At 43.9% G+C, this 22522-nt stretch overlaps 1 protein-coding gene across 4 annotated transcripts in view; it reads right to left on the bottom strand.

Annotated features, from left to right (window-relative positions):
* RIN2 (Ras and Rab interactor 2) overlaps window positions 1–11055 on the bottom strand; it is a 64593-nt gene extending 53538 nt beyond the window's left edge. Inside the window, exon 1 of one of the 4 annotated variants that reach the window (XM_066316661.1) lies at window positions 11017–11055. The gene's annotated coding sequence lies outside the window, so the exon portion shown is untranslated. Of the gene's footprint in view, window positions 1–5769; window positions 5885–7145; window positions 7257–8474; window positions 8500–11016 lie in introns of those variants that run through there. The other 3 variants (XM_066316664.1, XM_066316662.1, XM_066316663.1) reach the window with 3 other exon arrangements.
* Window positions 11056–22522: the final 11467 nt, after the last annotated feature.

The following is a 22522-nucleotide window of genomic DNA, read 5'->3' as shown; positions in this document are numbered from 1 at the left end:
ACAGGCTGTTTCCTAGGTTTAATTATTGCTGACACACTGGTACCAAAAGATTTCCATGACTGCTGGCAACAAACATTGGCAATCATTGTGTATGAGGAGCTCGGACTAAGCGTAGTGAGATACACTTTACTTAATCCTTTAAAAATGAAAAAAAAAAAATTGTTAAACAGCTAGTTTATTCCATCAGTCTCATTCTGCAGATAATAAAGAGGAAGCTGTCAATAGGTGAAAATACTTCTTAGGTTACACAGCAGAGTTTCAAGACTTGTCATGGAATTAGTTTATTGCTTCTACATCTGGTGCCAGTTATTTTTATACAGCTTCTTTGTATAAATTCAACAACATGGAAAAAAACCCTTCCAGGTCTATCAATTGCTCTTAAACACCAACGAGTCCATCTCTATCTTCTGTATCTCAGCTATGACATATTCCTCACACAAACACAAACCCATGTCCCTGGAGAGTCACAAATCTCTCGAGCAACTTGACCTGCCACGACCGAGCTAGGGGAACTCAATCCAGCCCTAAAATTAATCTTCTTCTTCCCAGTAAGTCTGCTTTTGTTCCAAAACCATAGCACCAAAGGGGAAATCAAGGAGTAAACAAACATCTTCCACAGTTTGTGAACCATGTCCTCAAGTGGCCAGGACTGCAGTCCTGCATAGTTTCCTACTTGCAAAGCTCTATTCCTGCCTACTGGAGAAGGTGAACATAAATCATGCCCAGCAAGGAGCTGGCATCAGCTTCTCCCTCTGCTCTGTCCATCCTGCCAATGATGCCTCAGCCTAAGTTTCCTAGCACTGCTTCTGTGTACAGCGAACACTGGCTACTGGCACTGTAGAATTCTGCAGCAGGAGCTACTTGTTTCAAACCCGCATGTTCAGTGAACTTCTGGCATTTTCTGCTTGTTAATCTCTTGATCAGAAATGGATTCCAAGCCCAGTAGGACCTTCAAACAGCTGTCATGCCTCTTAGCACTTTGTCACACAAAAGCACCTCTCTCCAACCTCCTAAAATACACAGCAAATCCGTACAGAAACATTGCACAAACACATTTCACACCTACACATTAATTACACTATCATACTCAGGCCAGGAAAAGTAACAGTTCAATTTGCCGTTCTATGACCACCAAGGCTGCAATGTAAGAAATTCCCCCTAAGAAATTTTAATTTTGCCAAACACCCCAGACATGTACAAGGCAGCCTTGGAAGATCTGACCTTTATGTGATGACCATCCTGTGGGGAGTTTGGGGTTAGCCTACACTTTGCCACCACAGGCTCAAGGACTCAATGGCAAGGACTCTGTGCAGGTGCTTTGCTGAAATGAATCTGTAAGAGGAAGATTTAAGCCTTGCTGTGGTGAATGACTGAAAGGCAGGGAAAAGGCCACAGCCTAGGAATGAGTTTAAATAGTCAAGCAGATAACCATGTTGCCTTCAGGTATAAGCTGGCCAGCTTGAGACAAAAGCCTTTCAACTGACACCAATTTTCTGTGCAAGCCAACAGACAGAGGATAAATACAAGAAAAGAATTCCATAAAATGCTGAAAGAGTCACCCTGCAGGCATCATACACAAACAACTTTGCCAAAACTTTACAAGAGATACTCTTCTTCAGAGTTTACACATTCAGATTAAAAAGATGTGTAATATAGATGTGTCCTGGGTTGCAGTGTAGGATGTGCACAAAGTATGTATTCTATCACCATCTTCATGAGCTGTTGAAACCAGGTGAGGCAGTGTTTTCACAGGCCCCTTCCCTCTGGACTATTTTCTGTTAATGGCCCCATCAATGCCTTGCTGCATGACTCATAGGCAACCCCTTCTGGGAGCTAGCCCTGATGAATGGGCCATCAGGGACCATGCTCATAGAAAGAGACCATCTCATTGTGAGATGCTCCACCCAGGGGGAGGAGCCAAGCATTCCTATCTGGATATAATCTGGGATTTGGGACAGTATAGGTGGCCCTTACCCACTGGTTTCCCAGAGGTCAAAAGCTACCAGATCTTTCTACAGGATCACTGTTGGAGTCCAGGACATTCCCTTGGATGGCTGGGACCCAGGAAAGGAGTTTGAGCCCTGGACAGGGGGGTGTGGAGCTGGTCCAGGGGGCTTGGAGACCTTGGCACAGAGCCCAGAAGAACACCGGGTTTGATTTTAATCCATGGGAAAAGCTTCCAACACTGGGAAAGGAATTACAAACCACTGGGATGTGAAAACAGTAGTTTAGTACAGTAGACGATACAGAATTCAGTAGTTTTAGAGTTTACAGAATAGAAGTAAATGGGGACAAGATGGTGGAATTTGGGTGGTACCTCATGTACTTCTCCTTATTCCTCGTCCTCCATCTTTTGGGGTGGTGATGGCACAAAGGAGTTAGAGTGGATGGAATCAAAGTAGAAATGACACTTTTAGTGTGGGCACTGGGCATTGGCACAAAATAGTAAATAACCAATATGTAGTTATCTGTATAAATGTTAGGGGACATCCCCTCGAGAGGCAGTCTCCTCATGTCCCAGCCAATGTCAGCACCTCGGCTGGGAGAGGAGAATATTCTGAGATATCAAATAATAAACAACATGAGAAACCTGAAAACAGTCCTTGAGGACTCTGCTTTTTTATACCGAGGCGACTCGGGGCTTTTTAGAGGGCCAAGGACTTTAAACCACCTAAAGCTCGGGTGAGGAAAACCCCCCCAAGAGATCACTGCTTCAAGGAGACCACCTCATCTGGACTGCTTCCACCACCCTGCTCAGGTTGTATTCTGACTCTGTCAGTGGTCTTTTGTATTATTTATTTCATTGTACTTCTTCCTTTTTTATTATTTTTTATTTTTCCTTCTTATTATATTTTATTTCTGACTTGGGAGTCTCTCACTGGTTTTACTTTCAAACCACTACAAGATGTCAGAGATCATGTACAGAACCGGTGACTGACAAGGCCTGATGTTTTATCTTTGTCTGGACCTCTCCCTAGTTTCCAGAGTTAAACATGATCTGTTGGCCTGAATTAGTGCTACTTCAAGAAAATGCATCAAACAGGAAAGGCATGAGCAGAGAAAAACTAATGGATCATTCATAGCTAAAACTAGATATATAGAGTATAAACGCTTGGCTGGGTGGAAAGCTTACAGGCAAATAAGCTGAACCTACAATCTACTGTTCCTAAATTTCTTGTCCTTCTAATGCACTGGATTTTAATAAAATGTTCCAAAGGAAGGTTTCCACTAGCAATATAAAGGTTGTCTTGCCATTCTGTTGGGCCCAAGGGCATACCCTGACTTGACATAGGGCAAATGCCGGTAACCAGCTTTACAATCCGATCCCATACAGCAAAGGAAAAATCCCCACAGACCAAACTGTGTAGGGAACACAACATCCACCTGCACATGGGAACTGGAAGGCTCAAACACAAAAATCCCAAGAGTCTTCCCATCATGACTGCTGCATTGCCTCCTAGCAGCAGTTTTAACTAAACTGATAAACACAGGCCTTTGTGAAGGAAAAGGTGGTATGAAACAAAGTCTTGATATTCAAGACTACTTTCTTCAATTCACTGTTTCCAAGTTAGAGTCTCAATCCAGCAATCCTCAGTTAAATATACTACCCAGCTAACTCCAAGGCCCAAGACTTCCTTAGTTTTACATTCTGTACTCCCATGATGCAGTCAAAAGTCTGCCAGGAACATTACTGAGATTATGTGAACTAACATCCTTCTAATCACAATTAGAATACTGATAGTAACTACTGAAAAACAGCTCTGTATGTTCTCAGAACACATAAAAAAATTAAAAGCGACAAACAGACCATCAGTGGAACTGTCACACAGTATTATGCACTCCTTGCCCAGAAGTAAACCTTAACTGAATTTAGGCATAGCTCTCAGAGTGCCATACTAAAAAAGACAAAAAAGCAGCTGCCTCCTCCCGCTCATTGTGGAGTAGTTAAATATCGGCGATTGATGGAGAGACGGGAAGACTGATTCATGATCAGAATTCGATTTTACTGAGGTTTTCCAAGTCTTATATACCATTTCAGTAAGGTTAATAATTTCTACTACAAAAATTAGGTTAAAAGATCACACAAGCAACTTATGCATTTTACAACATATCTATCATAGGGGGTAGATTGACTCTTTTCCCTTAAGCAGGTTTAATCCCATCTTCTCATAAGCTCAAAGTTCTGTTTGTCTTTGCCATGGCATCCTAGTCACTAGTTATGCTAATTAAGTCTGTCTTACTCTCAGTCTTGTGTATTCCCACAGTGAAAGCCATGGTTCTCTGCAAACATGGCAAACAGAAAGCCACCAGCAGCCCAGGAAGGCGCCTGATATGTTTGCCAAGAGAGTATACCACTCCACCAAGGATCAAATCAGTGTGCACATGGGAGTACACCATTCCAGCAAGGATCAAGTCACACAGAAACCAGCTAAAACATTTATCTGGCTTCCAGTGCTGCTGTAAACGACAATGGAAACACACCATAGCTATCACAGTGTATCACCATAAGTAATAGCTAACATATTTCCAGGCAATCATGAAATGCCAAGGGATGAAAAAACATTTTTCATACAAACATAAAAAAATGAACCTGCACTATAAGAAACCAAATATTTACTTTGGCAGATCATATCTTCTAGCAAAAACATTTGCAATAATGTTAAACATTTAAAGAGACATACTGCAAAACAGATGCTGAAAATATCTTTGTAGGGCTTCCTGCCAAAGTGGAAGAGCTGTGCATCTATCAGTGTAACAAACATGTACCAAGAATTTTTATGGAACCACTAAACAGAAACTTTGAGCTATCCAAAGGAAAGATGGCTGCTCACTTGATAGTGAACTACTTTTTTCTTCTGCTAAAAATTCCAAGCACTACAGTTTGCAAAGGATGTACTACATAAATGAAGAACACAAGTTAGAACTGAACCTTTCTACCTAACTCCTCAAAGATAATTTCCTAAAGTTCCCGTTACTTAAAAGCAGTTTACAAAGACTGCAGCAGTAATTCCCAGCTCTAACACACATGCAGAGAAACACTTCAGGATGAGTTTTACTGCACCTCACATACTATTTAAGTCAATTGAGTTCAAGTTACCAGCACATATTCTACTTCCACCTCCCAAAACTGAATTCTCCTAAACTTCCAAAACAATCACAATTTGAACAGTTGTATCTAGATAGATCTAGGAAAACCAAAGTAAAAAGTTACGGATATGCTGTGGCACAGGTGCATATATAACTTAAATAACCTAGGGCACCTGAAAGGTTCCCAGTCATGCATCCAGGCAGTTGTGGCCCGTAGCAAACATACCACAAGAACCCTGCTTCCTTCTCCCAAGTTATTCAGTGTGTCCAAAGTCTGATTTTTATTCTTGCATTAATTATCAAGAACTTGGTGAGTAAATTATTCCTTTTTAAATGCCCAGCTGTAGCTAAAATAGCTTATTACAACATTTACTGAGGGCTGATATTTCATAGTTGCCAATATCTAACTGCTTTCCTAAGAGATTACAGTCTCAGCAAGTTATTCAGCATAAAGCAAGCCAAGATCCCAGCTGGCACAAGGATGCATATTTATTTTTGTGAAGGTTATGGTTTGTGACTGCATTTAAAAAAAAAAAATCAGTTAAAAAAAATCAACTTCTTTGCAAAAGATGGTGAGCAGTTTCCCACACAAGCAGATTTAAAAGTGGCAGCAGGCATCCCCAGCCCTCAGTACAGGCCTTTTTTGATTCCTGAGTTAAAATTATCACAAGGCTCACTTACAGAACCAGCACAAAGGTGGAGTATATTGGCAGCACCTTGCAACACTGGCTCAGGCACACAGGTTGGGCTGGAACACAACAGCTGTGAATTCCATCCATTGCTCCACACAGGAGAGACCCCCTGTGCCACAGCATCTGGCTTTTGCACTGAGGACCTGATCGGGCACCTGCAGGGCAGCAAGATAAAAGAGGGCACTTTTAAACAGCATTTCTCCAGGCACTGGCTCCCTGTGCTGCTCTGAATCACTCACTCAGATCCACCTTCTGCCATCTCCACGTGCTCCACAGCTCCAAGTCTCACCTGAACATGGGAGCTGAGCCACCATTGCCCTAGCTTTCCACATGTTCACTCTCAAACGCATTTAAAGACACATCTTGGCATGTGCTCAAAAATCATCACCCGTTAGGAGAAAATATTAAGCAAAGGATTTAGAGGAAGTCAAGGCTACAGATCCACAGTCAATAAGAAGGGAATGTCACAATACACATCAGCATGAAATCACAGCACATCAGCAATACACATCATGCAGGAAAGCAAAACCAGTAAGGTTTTGGGTTATTTTCATGTTGCAAGTATGTATGTTTCAACGAGATTAGTACTGAGAGGCCCTAGAGTTAATTCCTGGAAAGCACAGATTTGTATTCAGCAAATATAAAGTAGAAGCCAAAAGCATAATTTTTGATACCAAAAAAAAAAGTGCAAAAGAACCATTTAAAAATATCTGGCTATTGTGTTTTTTTTCTTTTCCCATGCAAGCCACTTGTGAGACCTTGTTTAGAGCACTGTATTTAGTTCTGGGCATCTGGCCAGATGACATTCACATTCTGGAGCTGGTAGAGTGAGGAAAAAGAATAGTTTGGGTTTTTTGTTTTTTTTTTTTTTGAGAAAAGTCCCTCAGAACCTCAGAGAAGAGTTGTGTCTGTCTCTAAGCATGTGTATATGGTTAGGGAGGTGACTTCTTATCTCTCACCAGAGTTCATTTGTAGTGCTCTGCTGGTTGAAAAGGAGCAACAGCAATTTGCAGCAAAAGATTTGTCCTTTAGTTTCTGAATTATCATACAAAACAATCCAGTGCTTTCAGATTTTTCAGGACGCAGAAAGACACCACCTGCTTTTGTGCAAAGCAGGGCTTTTACTCTTCAAAGACAAGTTATAGACAAGACATTTTCCAAGAACATTCATTTACAAACCCTTGAAAACCCTGTTCCAAGATCAGGTGGAAAAATGCACTTCCCTTTTCTCATCCTACCCTTTCATTGTATAGTGCTCACAGACAGACCAGAATCCTCCCCAGTGCAGCATCATTACCTGTTTTCTCATGCAACACCCAACACAAATGGGTGCACTATTCCAAACAGTATATGATGATTACATACCACAAAATACTGTTATTCTTGCCAGAGGACTGGTAGGACTCCAGGAACTTCCTTTTGCTACTTTCACTCTACCACGGTGAGAACTGCATACTCCTCTCCCATATTCATGCTGATGAAATCCTTACCAGCTCCACAGGAAACAGTACAACATTAATGCACAACAATTTTCAACTGAGCTAATTGTTTAGATCAAAATTTCAGAAAAACCAGAACAAACCTAATAACAGAACATGACTGCAGCCCCACAATTTCTTTTCCTTTATGTGTAGTTTCACTCTGCTGATCTCAAGACAGAAATATGGCTTCAGCCATCCCATAAAATTTTCAATTTTACTTAAAAAAGTAAACAATGGGGGTTCTGTATGCAGGCTCATAAAATCTACATAAGGCAACCAAAAGTTACATGGATTAAAGCCAAGCTCTGAGTCTTGATTCAGGATTAACAACAGCATAAATTCAGAAGCAACTCTCTGAAGTCAAGAAAGCATAAAACATACTATCAACAGAGGAGAACTAGGCCCACCCTCCTTTGACTAAAGAATGATTCTCAAAGAGAATGGACTTCACAAGCATGAGAGAACCTGGGAATGCTATGTTACATTATTATGCTTTTTGCTTTCCCTCAAAACTTTAGCCAGCAACCCTCAGCTGAAACAGGCAGCTATGAGCACTTCCATGCAGAGACTCTTGCCCTGCCTGCAAGAGGCACAGAGCAGCAGTGTGCACTTTACCCACACTTTTCCCAACAGCACAATGCCCGAATGAGAAAAGGACCTGTGCTTTCATACTGCACAAACCTCTGCCTCTGTCTTGCCAGTCACATTATCAGCTGAGACAGAGGATGATTTTTGGAGCAGAATGTCCAGCACGGAGGCAGCCATGGACTGCTGTGGTGTACCTGGCAGGTCCTTCACCACCTTTTATTTCTGCAGCAGCCTTGTAGAACAAGGAGGCAGAGAAATGACTGTCTGTGTTTGCCTTGGTCTACCTACAAAAGTCCTTGTAGCCAAATTAACACAGGCTGGGTTATAACACAGCATGTCTCCCCTGCCAGGTAAGGGTCATACAGGGCCTGGACCAAAAGCAGGATCAGACCACATACACACTTCAGATTCCACAGCCAAGAATTCAAAGCAGCAGCAGCAGCTGCCCTTCCACAAACCATGTCATGGCTCACAGCAGCTGAGACAAAGAAAATTCCATGTCCCTGCCAGCTCTTTCTCCTTGTTCTGCTCCAGCTGCAAATGCTCAGGACTCCTGAATATGTATGGTAAGGTGCACCAGAGCACCTCAGCACTGGGTAACTGCAGGTAGTAGAGTATTACGTACCAGTAATGTCCACAGTAGTCCTAGTCTGGATCACAAGCACCATAAATACAGCCAGGAAGCATCCATGACCTCACTTGTAGCTGCCAGTAATGTGCTCCATGAGAAGACATGGGATAACTGTATTGCATTAAGTGTCTTGATGTAGCATTTAATGTATCAGGAGAAACTTATTTTCAGTGTTCTGAAGTAAGACGTATTGGAAAATTATAGCCTCATATCCATAAAATTCATACCAAAACATCTCTGTGTTTTGCTACACAGTGATTCAACGTAACACAGGGTACAAAATATTCAGTTACACTTCCAATCCCTCTCCTGACAGACATTACTAGTTGAGTAAGTGACACAAATGAAAAAAAAGGTAACTGGCATGCTTGACCCCGCCTAGCAATGTCACCACAGCACTTCTTCACTGAGGAATTTCAGAGGGTTTTTTTTGAGACACATCTTGAGAAATCTCCAACAGCATATTAGAGGTACGTAAAGCCTCTTACTTTCTTACTCTTAAACCTCTTGCCCGAGATCTGTATGATATGCCAAGTATTTATTACAGCCACAGGCAAGAGCTACACAACCACAGAGCCTGCAATACATTTGACCACAGAACCAGTTCTCTGTGGTTGCTCCATTGATGTTTGAAGTCACCACATCTGCAAAGCAAGAGCAGGATTTTGCTGCTGATCCCCTTTCTCCTCCTGATACAGAGTCTCAAAGTGATCCTACAGTAACAATAAACTGTGGCTGTGGTTTAGTGAGATGTTAAGGAAAGACCTGAGTCCATATCTATTTGATACAGTACTCCATCAATCCCTGCTGCTGATGGGATATGAACTACCTCAGCGCTATGATGTGACAGCCACATTATTCTCCTACATAACAGCAGCTCTTTAGCTGCTATAGTAACAACAATATTCTCTCTTTTTCAAGGCCCTTCTGAAAAACAATCAGTCACCCTACTCTTCATTCAGTCTCTCAGTAACCACTGCTTGAACTTGCTTTAAAAACAACTCAAAAATGCCCTGATAATTAAGTAGAAGAGATAGTCTTCTACACCAAGAGCAACAGGAGCCACCCCTCCTGGTCCTGCCAGCCACAAACCAGAACACCTGCTCAGCTGCCCACTCACCAAATGCTACAAGAAGGGTGGTTAGAGGAGACACTATAGCAGGTTTCACACAGACACCACAAGCGCTTTCCTAGAGGTAGAGTAAGAGACACTGAGCTTGCTGGGAGTGCAACAGGGTGACAGAATGAGCTACCATACTCACTCACAAGAGCCCCCCAAGACACAGTATCCAGCTGTGCCAGGGTTCAGTGCTCTAAACAAGCTGAAATTTGCTCAGGGGCTGCCAAGAAACCCCCTGGCCAGCACAGCCTCATCCCACTTCCTCCTGCTGATCTAATTAAACAGTCAAATCCTAAGGAATCAAGTGGTATTTTTGGAGCTAAACAGAGCTGAAACTAATGAACCTTAATATAGATCTGGCCTGAGGAAAGTCAAGGGCTTGGTTGCATGGCCATACTGGCATACTTTTACCACAATACAACACAGAATTACTCATGAAACCACTGCAGACACAGCTGAATTGAACAGAGAGCTACTGTGGAACAGCGGAATCACAGCTGTTGAAACCTTGCCTTTCTGAGCAGTGCCCCATCAGCCTTCCAGCCCCCAGCTAGCAAACACACACCTCAGCAGGTACCATCAACTCCACTCACCCCACCAGCTCCTCACTGTTACCCCAGGCTGTCCTCTGAGGGAGAAAGGCCTCCAGCCAGCACTGTCCTGTTCACCTCCGGGGCTTCTGCTGTCACACAAATACCTGGTGGAAATTCTGTTCTGCTCACTCCTCATCAACTCAGCACGGCTGAGGCAAAGGCACATAAACATGCTCCTTATTTAACAGGGCTTAAGAGTTACACTTTGGGAAATAAGCAAATAAAATAAATGAGAGGTGGTTAGTCTGGAAAGATAAGAAGACGAGCTCACAGAGGAAAATACACTGTCTACTTCTCTACATCTACCAAATCACACCTGCGCGGTCTGAAAGAAACTTTTGACACAACATTTACAAGGAAGCACTTCAGAAGAGGACGCAGCCAGACATACACCGCATTCCCAGGAGCCCCCGTTTGAGCCAGCAAAAGGAGCCGATGCCGGGACCGAGGACTCCTCGCGGGACAGAGGCTGCCGACGGCCCGGGCAGTGCCAGGGCCGGGGCCGCGCTACGGGACCGCACCGCGCTCCCTTCACGGGAGTCCGGGACACCCGAGGGGACAGGCAGCTGGCGGGGACGGACACCAGCAAGGCCCCCAGCCCGGAGCCCGCGGGGACCGGCCCAACCCGGCCGCCCTTCGCTGGGAAAGGGGCAGAGTCCGGTGAGAACAAGGCGAGGACAACGCTGCCCCGCGGCACCGACGGCTGCCGGGGCACGGCCGGGCCCGGCCCTCCCGCTCCCTTCGCGCTTTCGCGGAGTGGTTTCCATCGGACCCCGCGAACCGCACGGACGGCCGCGACACCGCCGGGCCCGGCGCCTCTCACCTCGCCTCGCCTCCAGCGCGTCGGCGGCAGTCAGAGGCACCCGAGCGGCCGGGCGGAGGCGCGGGGCAAGGCCGGCTCTGCGCCGCCGCTCCGCCGTCCCCGGGCCCGGCCCCCGCGCATGCGCCGCCGCTGCGCCGCGCCCCGCCCCCGTGACCGCCCCGGGGCCGCCCCGTGCACGCGGCTGGGCGGGGCCGCCCTCAGCGCGCCGGCGCCTGCTCGCGGCGCAGTGCCCTCACGGCAGGCTCCGTCACCGGGGGCCGTGCCACGGCACAGCTCTCCGACTTGGGCCGAGGAAACTGGTTAAGATCATTCCCAGCCTCCATGCTGTTAGGCTGTGTGTTTTCCACAGCTCATTCCAGAATGTATTTCAGTGCAAGTTATCGCAATAACCAAACAATGAGAGCAGCGTTTCCCTTCCATTCTGGCAGCTGCCAGGAGTGCCCATTATGGATGCCGGTGTGGTAAATGTAATGGAAAAATTCGTGTATATGATTTGTTAAAAAAATATGGATATTGATCTAATACCAATATCCAACTATGACGGACAAAGACTCTCTAACAGTTTGAAGTTAGAAAGTGGATGTTTATTACGACACGGGATAGCTCTCAAATACACACCGCAATTTACAGATGATCACGGGGTCTTTTTATGTACAAAAGTGTTGAATACCCAAAACACAAATGCATATTCATGACTCTGGTCCATCCCATTCCCCGCTTCGTATGGTAATTAGCCAAAAAGCAATTAAGCATGCGTAGTTCGTTCTTTGAAATGGGTCAGTGGTCCTTCTTATGAGGTGGGGTCTCAAAATGATGAAGTAAGATGGGTCTTCCTCGCTTTGCCTTTTTAACCTTTTAGTGTTGGTGACACCTGGATCCTGTTTTCTCAAGACTATCTGATTTATGATCACATTGTGTTCTTGGAGTCTATTGATTAAGTTGACAGGTCTCCTGATTTATCGGTTCCTTAAATCTGGCTTATGTTAAAAAAAAAAAAGGAAGTTTACCTCAACAATGTCTAGTTAGTAAAAGGGGAGTCTACATCAGCAATGTCTAGTTTAACTAAAGTCCTTTATTCTTCAAAATGTAAAGGGAAGTCTACATCAACAATATCTAGTTTAACTAAAGTCCTTAATTCTTTAAAATTAATATCTCATATATAATATTGTATCAAAAACTTTGGCCTATTAAAAGCTACTCAAGGGCGTCTCCGAGATTCCAAGACCTGTGGTGCCAGCTGTGAAACCACAAAACTTGCAACAGAAATGACATGGCCGGACTGGAGATGGTCCATTCATCAAGGATGGGCCTCCACTTCACGGCTGCTCGATCAATACCCCAAAGGAGAAATCCGGGAACACTATCAAATCATCTTTTCATACTTACCGGGAACCCCTTTCAAAACCTCACCTGGAAATAAAGAGATACATGAATATTTGGACTTTCAATGGACTTAGCCTCAGGATAAATAAACTGTATAAAAACCGTATGCTGAGACCCAGTATGTGTGGTCGAGGTTTGGATGGTACCTTTGTTACTGTCACTCTGCCCACCTAGCATTCAATCAGTGTTGTCCTATTTTATTGTGGCCTTTCAATTTGATGTTGGAAAAATTGCTAAATAAATTCTTTTTATTTTAAATTGGCTTCTAATAATTTATATGACAACAGTGAGGAGCAGTAGTGTCAAGCCTGGTTACAAACACATTCACAGACATACCACAGTAGTAGTCTGCTTAAAGGGGGTATAAACAATTCCAAAATCGAGACCATTAAAATGAAAGGTGGATGCTTACTAGCTTTGAGGAAGCAGGACAAAGGAATGTTATCTCACGTCCAAGAGCGTGATTTTTATATTAATCCACTGCTTCTGTGAAAGTTCCCATTTATCTTCAGGCCCAGGAGCCCTGGTTGGCCCCACTGAGCACCTTGTTTCTGCAGCTTCCATGCAATCTATAGCTGCCTTTTGAGAGAGGTGTGAACTGCAAAGTCCAGCTTTGCAGTGCCTGGTTTGGTAGAGCCATCAGAGCCCTTGGCTACCCTTTTAGAGAGAGAGGGGAAGACAGTGCTGCTCCCCTCTCCCCGACAAACATTTGAGAGCAGTGGGGTGAGCTGCCAGCCACAGAGGAAAACAAAGGAAAAGGCAGTAAACAAGAGGCAGGTTAGGACATAGCCAGCCCTGCCAAACTGGAGCAGAACTGAGCTCTAAGGACTGGAAAAAATGCATTGGAAAGGCCCTTGCCTTTGAAGAATCTGAGATATGATGTCAAGTTTCATGGCTTGTGTTTCTTATTTATCCCTGAGACCACTTCCCTCAATCCAGCTGTAAGATGGGCTTGGCATGCTTTCCTATACAGAGTAAGCTTGCACAACAGCAGGTCATTGGTTTTTTTTCCCAAGCCCTGAATGGCTGGCTGTATTTCTCATCATACAGGTGTGGGTCAGAGACCTATGTGTAGGCAGAAGGATTAAAAGTGGGATGCCCCTGAGCACCTGACTAGTCTGGACAAGACCAGCATACAGCCTTCCCCTGGCTGCTGCTCCACTGTGTTATAAACCATGGGAGAGGTGAGGGAAGCTTTCCCACGGAATTTGGGGTTGACTGGGCCAGGGCAGTATGTACTTTAGCTATCATGTCCCGAGTACAAAAGAAAAGCGTGTTACCGGGATGGCTCTCCAGTGTCCTGAGAAGATACCATTGGGATAGAACACAGACTTGCTTATCTATTGTCACACCATGGCAGCTGCAGCAAGGAGCAGAAACTGTTAATTCCTTTGGCTAGCTTCTCTCATGGCAGCCAAGATTCCTGCGTCAAGACACTTTCCTCTTGCTCTGGCTCCTGCCCTAGACGCCTGTCACACTGCTGTGAGCTCTGCGCGAGTAAGAGAAACTGCAGCACAGGAGAAGACAGAGGAGTCACTTGGATCTCTCTCCTGTGAGCTGAACACGTTGCTGCTGCACCACAGGAACAACTGTGCCATCTCCCAGCCATGGAGGTGCATCCACCCCAGCCTCCACAACCAGATCATGTCCAGCAATGACTTCAGAGTGACCTTTTCTCACCTGAAAACATGATGTGTGTTTCATTTTATAGCATGTGATGGCGATTGCTTCAGTGCATTCCAAATCTTACCCTTGGCAGCATTATGAGTATTACACTTTTGACTTCAAGCTGGAATTCTTGTTCTGATTTGCACTCAGCTGTTCCTTGTAACAAGGGAGGAGGGAGATGGGAATCAAACTGCATGAAGGAGACTCAGCAAAAACTGTTTAAGAGCAAAACAGACCAAGATGTTTTTGTTTACTTTTCCTGATTACTTTTTCATACAGTGTGAACATATCAGAGAGAACATAATTACACACATACAAAGAAAATAAGCCACCAAAAAAACCCCACTAACCAACAAGTGAACAAAACCACACAGAACTGAGCCAACTAGTTTTTTGGTAAGACTAGTTTTTTGTAGCTAGGCTAGTATTGGGATCCTGAGTAATTCTGTGCCCTGTTCTGTTGCCCCGCAATGTACAGTGAGGCAGAATCTCTCCTTGTTCCACCCTTTCTCTCAGCCTTGTCCCATGAAGGTAGATCTGGCCAACAGCTTTCCAACACTCACTCCCTCACCTCAATACAGATCTCCATGGTGGGGTTCTGATGAGAGAGCGGAAAACAGCTAAACTTCCTGACCAGATGGGAAATGAAAAAGGAAGGAAAAGCTGCGTAACTGTATTTCCAGCTCAGCAGGACTTACTTTTTACCTTCCCCCTCTTTTAATTTCAAGATTTTTTTACAACAGTACTTAAACAAAATGTGTACTTATACAAGGATGTGCAAACACTTGGACATCTCAGCTCCCAAAGGTGTGCATCAGAATCCCAGGTTTCTCAGAAAGCCCCTGCAGAGTCAGAGCAACACAGAAACACCACACACGTCCTGCCCTCTATGAGCACTGTGTAAGGAAGATGTGAGGGCCATGGCATCTGATCCATCTCCTCACCAGCAGCTTCACTAGCTCAAGGAGCAAGAAGGGAAGTGCACTAATGAGCCTCTAGCTGCCAATGAAAGCTCATTCTAGCTGTGTATCTTCCAAAAGCTATTCCTCTCTCTACAGTCCGAGCCAAAGTAACACGGCAGCAGTGATGAGATCTCCGTCAAGGGAGATGATGACTGCCAGACACTAGCTGTGAATGATCCTCAGGGACTTGGGAATGATCAGAGCCATATTCTCATCCCACTGCTGAACATGTATCTTTTTTTTTAGGTGACACTGTGTGGGAAGGAGAGAAGCAGTGGTTAGGACATGTTTGGGTAAGGATTTCCTCAGTGCACCTGAGTTCAGCATCCCTGATGCTGTCTCTGACCCACCACTGAAGCACAGCAACTTGAGTTGATCAAAGTTTGGACTTGGAAGTACCAGCTACTGAGTAAACCAGCCTCTGCCTTCACTATGGTGGATGGAGTCCTGGTAAAAACCAGCATGATCTCATCACCTTCAAAAAAACCAGGCTGATATTTCCAGTCTTTCTCTCACAGCTGTCTTAACTTGCAGGAAAGTAATGATTGTGATTAATCCTTTTCTCTTTACACTGAAGAGGCAAAACCAGTTTGTAGCCTGGCTTTAAAATTGTTCTCTAAATAAAGTAATCTGTGCTCCAGATCTCCAGTTACAGTGAGGGGTGACATAGCCCATACCAATTTATGGGACAACAGATCATTAGGGAGAACTGTGATGAACCAATTATTTGTCACTTCAGCATCATGTTTTGACAGTGCACTGTATAACTAGACCCTACAAAAATGTAATTAGTAATGTACTTTATGCTTCTTAACTAATATTGTTAACATCTAACCCTTCCCCAGACTCTGAGTGTCCACAGAAAATGCTGTTCTAAGGTGGCAGCAGGCATTTGCATTATTACCCCTTGGCAGCCAAACAGACCACTATGAACTTGGAGGAGAATCAGGCCCCCTTAATGCTCAGATAGCAATAACAATGGCATTATTCCAGGAGAGGGGAAAGAATTCCTGCAGCTACATTAAAAGCTCTTGTGTTTATTAGTGAAAATACTGTAATTTCCCAGAATGCTTTCAAATTGTAGTCCAGTATTTTGCCTTAGGTTTGGAGCTGTTTGTAAAAACAACAGAATCATACAAGACCAGTAACCTGAAGATGACCAGCTACAAATGTAATTCTCACAGAGGTGGGCAGAAGCTGGCTGGTCTAGAACCTGTCGTGCAGACTTGGGAGTTTGAAAAATGTCCTGAGACTGGTTTGAGAGCTAAAGCACTTTCTCTTCTGTAATTGGGAGTAAATTTGTGTATACAGAACAAAACCCATTGCAGAGACACACTGTATTTGTTCAAAGTGCCACTAAATAATGCTACCATCCCCTAGAAAGGCCAAGCATTATGAATTCAAATGACAAGAAGCAAGAGGAAGAGATGGTACCTAAAATGTACTACCCCTGAGTCCAGGTTCATAAGTCATTACTGCCACAGGCCTCCGCTAAACCCAGCAGATTATTACCTTGTATTTGGCACTTCATCTTCAGCCTGGAGAGAGCTGCATCAGCCAGGAGTGAGGACAGGCTGTGATCAGGCCAGGTTCTTGGGCTGTGTTCAGCTAACAGAGACCAGCACTCTAGAAGCAGCTTCGTTCAAACAGTAGAGCCTCAGCAACACAGTAAGTAACTTTGAGTGGGGATGACAAAATCTGGCCTGTTAGGTTTAGTATTTTTATCTACTGCCCAAGTGTACTGCAGCTCTAATCACAGCAATGGCAGATTCCTCGAGTAGCTGAAGATTAGAGAGACCATCAATAATCCCTGCTGAGCTGCATGGATGAAAGTTACCAAGAGGATTTAAGGAGGAAATAAGGTATAACCAGAAATTCATTATGTTCCAGTTGGGACAAAACAATCCATTGATATCTGACACTGAGCGTAGTCCAGAAAACTGGAAGCAGATATTGAAAATGAGCAAATTTCAACAGGCCTAATGCAGATGTGATGAACTAGTTATAAATATTCAATCCAGGAAGCTCTGTCACTAAGGATGGATAGCATTCCTGTTGATAACTGTAAGGCTCTATGCTCTATGTAAGGCATTGTTCTGCAACATCAGAAAATACACTTCTAAAATCCAAGCTCTCTCTGCAGTTAGCACTAAAGAATTTCAGGCAGGACCAGTCTTGACTTAAGTTCACACACAAAGCAGAGTTCTCTTTTTAAAATGTTACTTGCTTGAGACATTTGCAGTGCAGCCAATACATTAATTATGCCACGTTTTCCTTTACCCAGTTATTTTTTAAAGGCTGTCTTGTAAAATCTTCTTGTGTGCACAGTTTGAAGTGGTTTCACTGCACCTGCTCTCTCCAAGCTGTGGCATTCAATTCTTTTGTTTGTCCTATGCTACTCTTCTGTAGCGATTTGCTTAGCATGTAAAGAGAGTACTGTTTGTTCCCCATAGTGAGAAGCTGAAGATCAGCCTCCTCCTCTTGGAATGCTGCAGCCTGCTCAAGGCAGCTGGACAGGAAGTGGGCAGATGCTCAGCTGTGCCCAGAGAGCTGATCACTGCTGCAGCAGAGAGGAAAACCATGCAAAGCCAACATAACTGCAGCTCACGAAGTCCTGTGTCTCCACACTGCTCTCCCAAGGCACGGCCACACATTGCCTCTGCTTCAGCTTTCCAGCAAGCACAGTGTGCTGGGAGCACCTGTGTGAATCCACCTCCCACCGAGCCAGGGATTGGAGCTGCACTTCCAGGAGCTGTGCTGCAGCCCAGCAGCGACCCGCAGGCTGCCCAGTTTTAGGCAGCACAACGATTTGATTTTGGCACTAACAGCCCTAACACTTAAGCCCTTATTTTCCAGGGTGTGGTTAATCTCTCATCTCTGCAAGTATTATTTCAAAGCAAATAACTTCTGGGGTGGCAAAGAGACAAGTCAGGCCTTTGTAAAACAAGGTAGAAGTGACCTCCAGAAGGAGGAAAAAACCAGGATATGTGCTGTAGTTTTGCATATTTAAGGTAGTAATGTGGAGAGGAGGGTTAGTTTTCTTTTAACCAGTTTGTACTTTTGTTCTGATGCTTTTTTTTTTTTTTTTTCCCTCCCTGCACTTAGAATTCACATCTTTGCTTAGTCAGGATTTATGATGGTTGAAGAATAACTGTGAAAGCAACACAGGAACAGCTTCTAAAAAAGCAAAAGTGAATGCATGAATATGAATACATATCCATCCATATCTACTCCATTGAGAGCAATGATAGCTTGCCTTCACACTGATTCTCCTAATTTTAATGAAAGTGGTTAGAAATTCAATTACTCGTCCAATCTCTGAAATCCAATTTCTAACATTCCAGGCTGTAAGCTACAAAAAATTTTTCTTAAGTGGAGCAATCATAAGGAAGAATCAAAAGAGATGCATATTTGGCATATCACTATGGCAGGGGGTAGGAAGTGAGAGTATCTTCAGAGACCAACAGCCAACTGGAACTGCATCAAATAGTGATACAAAGCAAGATTATCTTTGAACCAGAAAACCAGTTTGGGTTTCAAGCACACAGAGATGAAAAGCAAACAATCACACCAATGGAAACTATTTTCAAGACAACCACTGGGCTGATCAAATACATTTTCTGCATTAACATCAAAAGCTGCACCTCATCTCGGCACTCATGGACAGAGGGGTAGAATCAGCATGTGTGCCTTTTCTGCACTGCAGGCCTCCTCTGTCCCTGGAATGAGCTGTGGATATGTAAATAACCGGCCTAAGACACAATACTGCTTCTTGGAGACACGGCATGTACTTCAGAAGAAACAGATCCTTTTGTCAGCGGCTGTTAGAGACACACGTAAAGGTAGTTAAGGTCAGGCAGGCAGATCCAGCTATACGCCTTTTCATTCCAGGATCTCAAGCCCTCCCTTCAGGGAAAGTACAATGGGAGGGACGGCCCGCTGAAGTCTCCCATGGGATGAGATAGGAGGAAGAAGCATCCTGTCACCAGAGGAGGCTGAGCTGGGGGGAAAACTGAAGCTCCCTAGCTGGTGCGGAGTAGAAAAGCAGCACAAGTATTTCACTCTCTCAAAGCACAGGCTTCTGCCCAGCCCTGCCCTGCAGCGCTCCGAGGGAAGCTGCCCGCCCCCTCGTTATTATTCCAAGCATTACTGAAAACAAAACTCCAGGAACTGGTTCAGAGGGAGGCCTGGTTCTCATCACCACAGCTGTCAATGGCTGAGCAGGCACAGGCACGGGTTCCTCCAGCCGGGAGAGTGACGATCAACACCCACTTCCCTGTACTAGAAGAGATTAACGCCAGTGAAGTAATTTCAGATCTGTACTGTTGTAAAAGAGCAGAATTTGACTTTATATAATAACAAATAAAGTTCCCAGTGTTTCTTTCTGCACAGATTCCTACATGTACTGGGTGACTTCTAAAGGAACTGCTGGGGTGCACACACCTTTACAGCAAACACATATTCCATGGCACAAGTAATACAAAATATAAAAACTCTCTTTCCTTCTTCCTTCACTCTCTAATCTAGTGCTCACATCAAACAAGGGGTATAAAGTACTCTCAAAATTAAGCTAAAAATTAATAAATCATTTGGGCTGGAACCCAAAGGGGTGCTCTAGTCCAATGTCCAAGCACACCCTGAAATGTTAAGTTAGTACAAAGAGAGGATATTTTTATTGATAAACATTATATTGTCTTAGTGTAGATGTCTGACACATAATTAAATCAATTGACAAAACATTTAAAGTAATTATTTCTAATAAAACGTTTTGCTATTCCATAGACAATAGTGCTGTGAATTTTGTTTATAGTATAACACATTTAAAACACAGAAATACAAGTTTCTAATTTCATAGGTTACCAGCAAACAGAGAAAGATGCATGCTTTCATTTCTGTCAGATTTTTAACTTACACAGGCAAATGGAACAGCTATGCATGCTCTACAGTAAGTTGTAAAACATACAGAAAGGCTGACCTTATAACATTTGCACAAGTATGACAAAACCATTGCAACTCATTTCAAAAGGTAACAAATGTTTTGTCTGTGGCTCCACCATTTTAACACTTTTAAGCTGACTTAACAGAAAGCTATTTTGAGAAGAATTATATTACTAGAAACCACTGCTTGTTTTGCTTTCTGTCTGGTTGTAAATGAACATACATTATATGTACATCTGCACTCAGTTCCACCTACATTTTCTTCCTTATGATTAGAAGCATCACACAATTGCCCAGAGATAAGGGACCCATACAGTGTCATTTAATCCCCCATCAGACAAAAACTGCTCCTATCAGTCACTTTTATTTGCTGTGCTTCCTGCAGCTTGGATGCTGTGATTGTATCACAAAGCAGAGACCTCACTATGCCCACGATTCAGACTGACATGATCTCAGCTCTCTGTTTTAGAACAAGCCACAGCAGAGATTGCATTCAGCAGCCTGACACTTCAGCAACAGTACAAACCCAAATTTTCCATTATAACTCCGTGAAATTATCAAATCTTGAGCAGCTGACTGCTGGGCCCTGAAATGATTTATACACCCCCTCACCCCCAGATGGAGTGCTGGCCCTGGGGTTCCCCACATGCCTTGGCTGATGCCAGGCTGGCTGACCGTGGATGCTGAGCTTGGCTGCCTTTGGCTTGGCACCACGTATGCACATTCGTTTGGGTTTAGCTTGGAAAAAACAATGGAAGGGGCTAAAACTCGCACAGCACACGTGAGGATTAACAGGTCTGTCTGCTCACCATTTTGTTCTGTGGAATCCTAATTTACCTAAGCCTCAACTCCCATTGCCAGGCCTGTGCTGGAGCATTCAGCAGAAGTGCTCCTTCTGCTACTTGTCACACACCTGCGTTTGGGCCCAGGAGAAACACCACTCCTGCCCTCACACATCCCACTGACTGAAGCTCTGATGAACACACCAGCAAGAGGAAACACTAAAACCATCGCCAGACTTTGCCAGGAGGTCTGTGCCATATTGCACAGGATTTCGACAGCAAAAAAATCAAACAAAAAAACCCAAAACCAACCCCAAATCCCCCAAACCATTACAAACATCTTCCTAGTAGGGTTTCAGTCTTGAAAGCAAAGATTTGTTGCAAGGATGAAGGTAACATTCCATTAGTAACCTCACACAAATACTGCCTGCATAGTAGGGATTCTCGGCTTTACAAGGGGGGACAGTGATGTCAATCACACTGCTCCTCAAGGGAACACTAACTAAAATTTATCCCTAAATCTTCAATGCACTGCAAAGTTCACTGCACACTAGTGAACTCTCAGGTACACAGACTGCCACACCTGTGCAGTGTGGGTAATAGCTGGAGACGTTGGATTAAGCATCTCTCTCCCTTCTCCCTCAGAAAGGGACAAAGTACTTCTCACCTCTCCTGACCAAAGACAAGGGTTGTAAAGATCAAGTAGCACTCAGGAAAATCTTCATGTAAATGTGACCCCTGTGAATCTTGCCAGTATGTGAATTACAGACAACTTTTTATGATGCCATACTATTTTCACTTGCACTTACTCTCCAGTGGTGCTGCATGATTAGAGATTCCCACTTTGTGTCCTTTGCTTCTGGCATCCATTTAAAAAACCCCATTGCTTCAGAACAAAGTTACTACACAAACATCTTGCTTTGGCTTCTTTCAAATACATGTTGTGGTTCAATCTCTGTGCTTGCTCACTTTACCTATAAGGAATTTCACAAGGCAGTTCCATGATAGAGAAATGCATTGTTACACTCCGAAGTCCTGACTCAGAAGCATGAGAGAAAAACGTGGTTTCTGAGAACTAAGGACGATGTAATGGTTTTGTTTGAAACCAGGCAGGAATACTAAATCATATAATGGTTTCATGTTCTCCAAAATTCTGTTTGCCAAATTTAGTGTAGTGGTTTGAGCATCTACCAGAACTCTGCTGTGAGATAGGAGGATCACGAGAAATTGCAAAGCAGGATCAAACTTAAAGGGAACAAAGACAGATTTATTAACACACACTAAAAGAAGAAAATGAGACTCAAAATCAAACTTTCAAAACTCTCCTCCCTCCCCCAACTTCTTTCCCCTCCCACAGACAATGTATAAAGACAAAACTCTGAACTCTAGGTAATGTACCATTTATGAAATAGTCCCCCATCAGTCCTTTTAGAGAGAGAAGTCTCTTCTAATTTGTTGTGGTAACTTTCCACAAGAAAAACAGTCTGCTTGTGGCTTTTAGCTTTTACAACAGCAGCTGTCCGGGGGAAAATCTGCAGTTTTGGACCTCCCATATCCCATAGCCTTGCCCGTGACTATATGTGGGCATGGACTCATGCATACTAGGGTGTCTTTTTAAAAGTGAACAATTCAAACCCAAAGGATTTCTTCATGTCATGGGACAGAGATCTCTTTTCACTTCTTCAGTGGTGCAGAGGACTTCTTATCTCTCTCTGTTCAAACATCTCATGGATCACAAGATCACAGCTATTAATTCAGTATTCACTCAGTCAA

This window comes from Sylvia atricapilla, chromosome 3 (assembly GCF_009819655.1).
Source record: "Sylvia atricapilla isolate bSylAtr1 chromosome 3, bSylAtr1.pri, whole genome shotgun sequence".
NCBI lineage: Eukaryota > Metazoa > Chordata > Aves > Passeriformes > Sylviidae > Sylvia > Sylvia atricapilla.
This window is presented reverse-complemented; position numbering and strand designations above follow the sequence as displayed.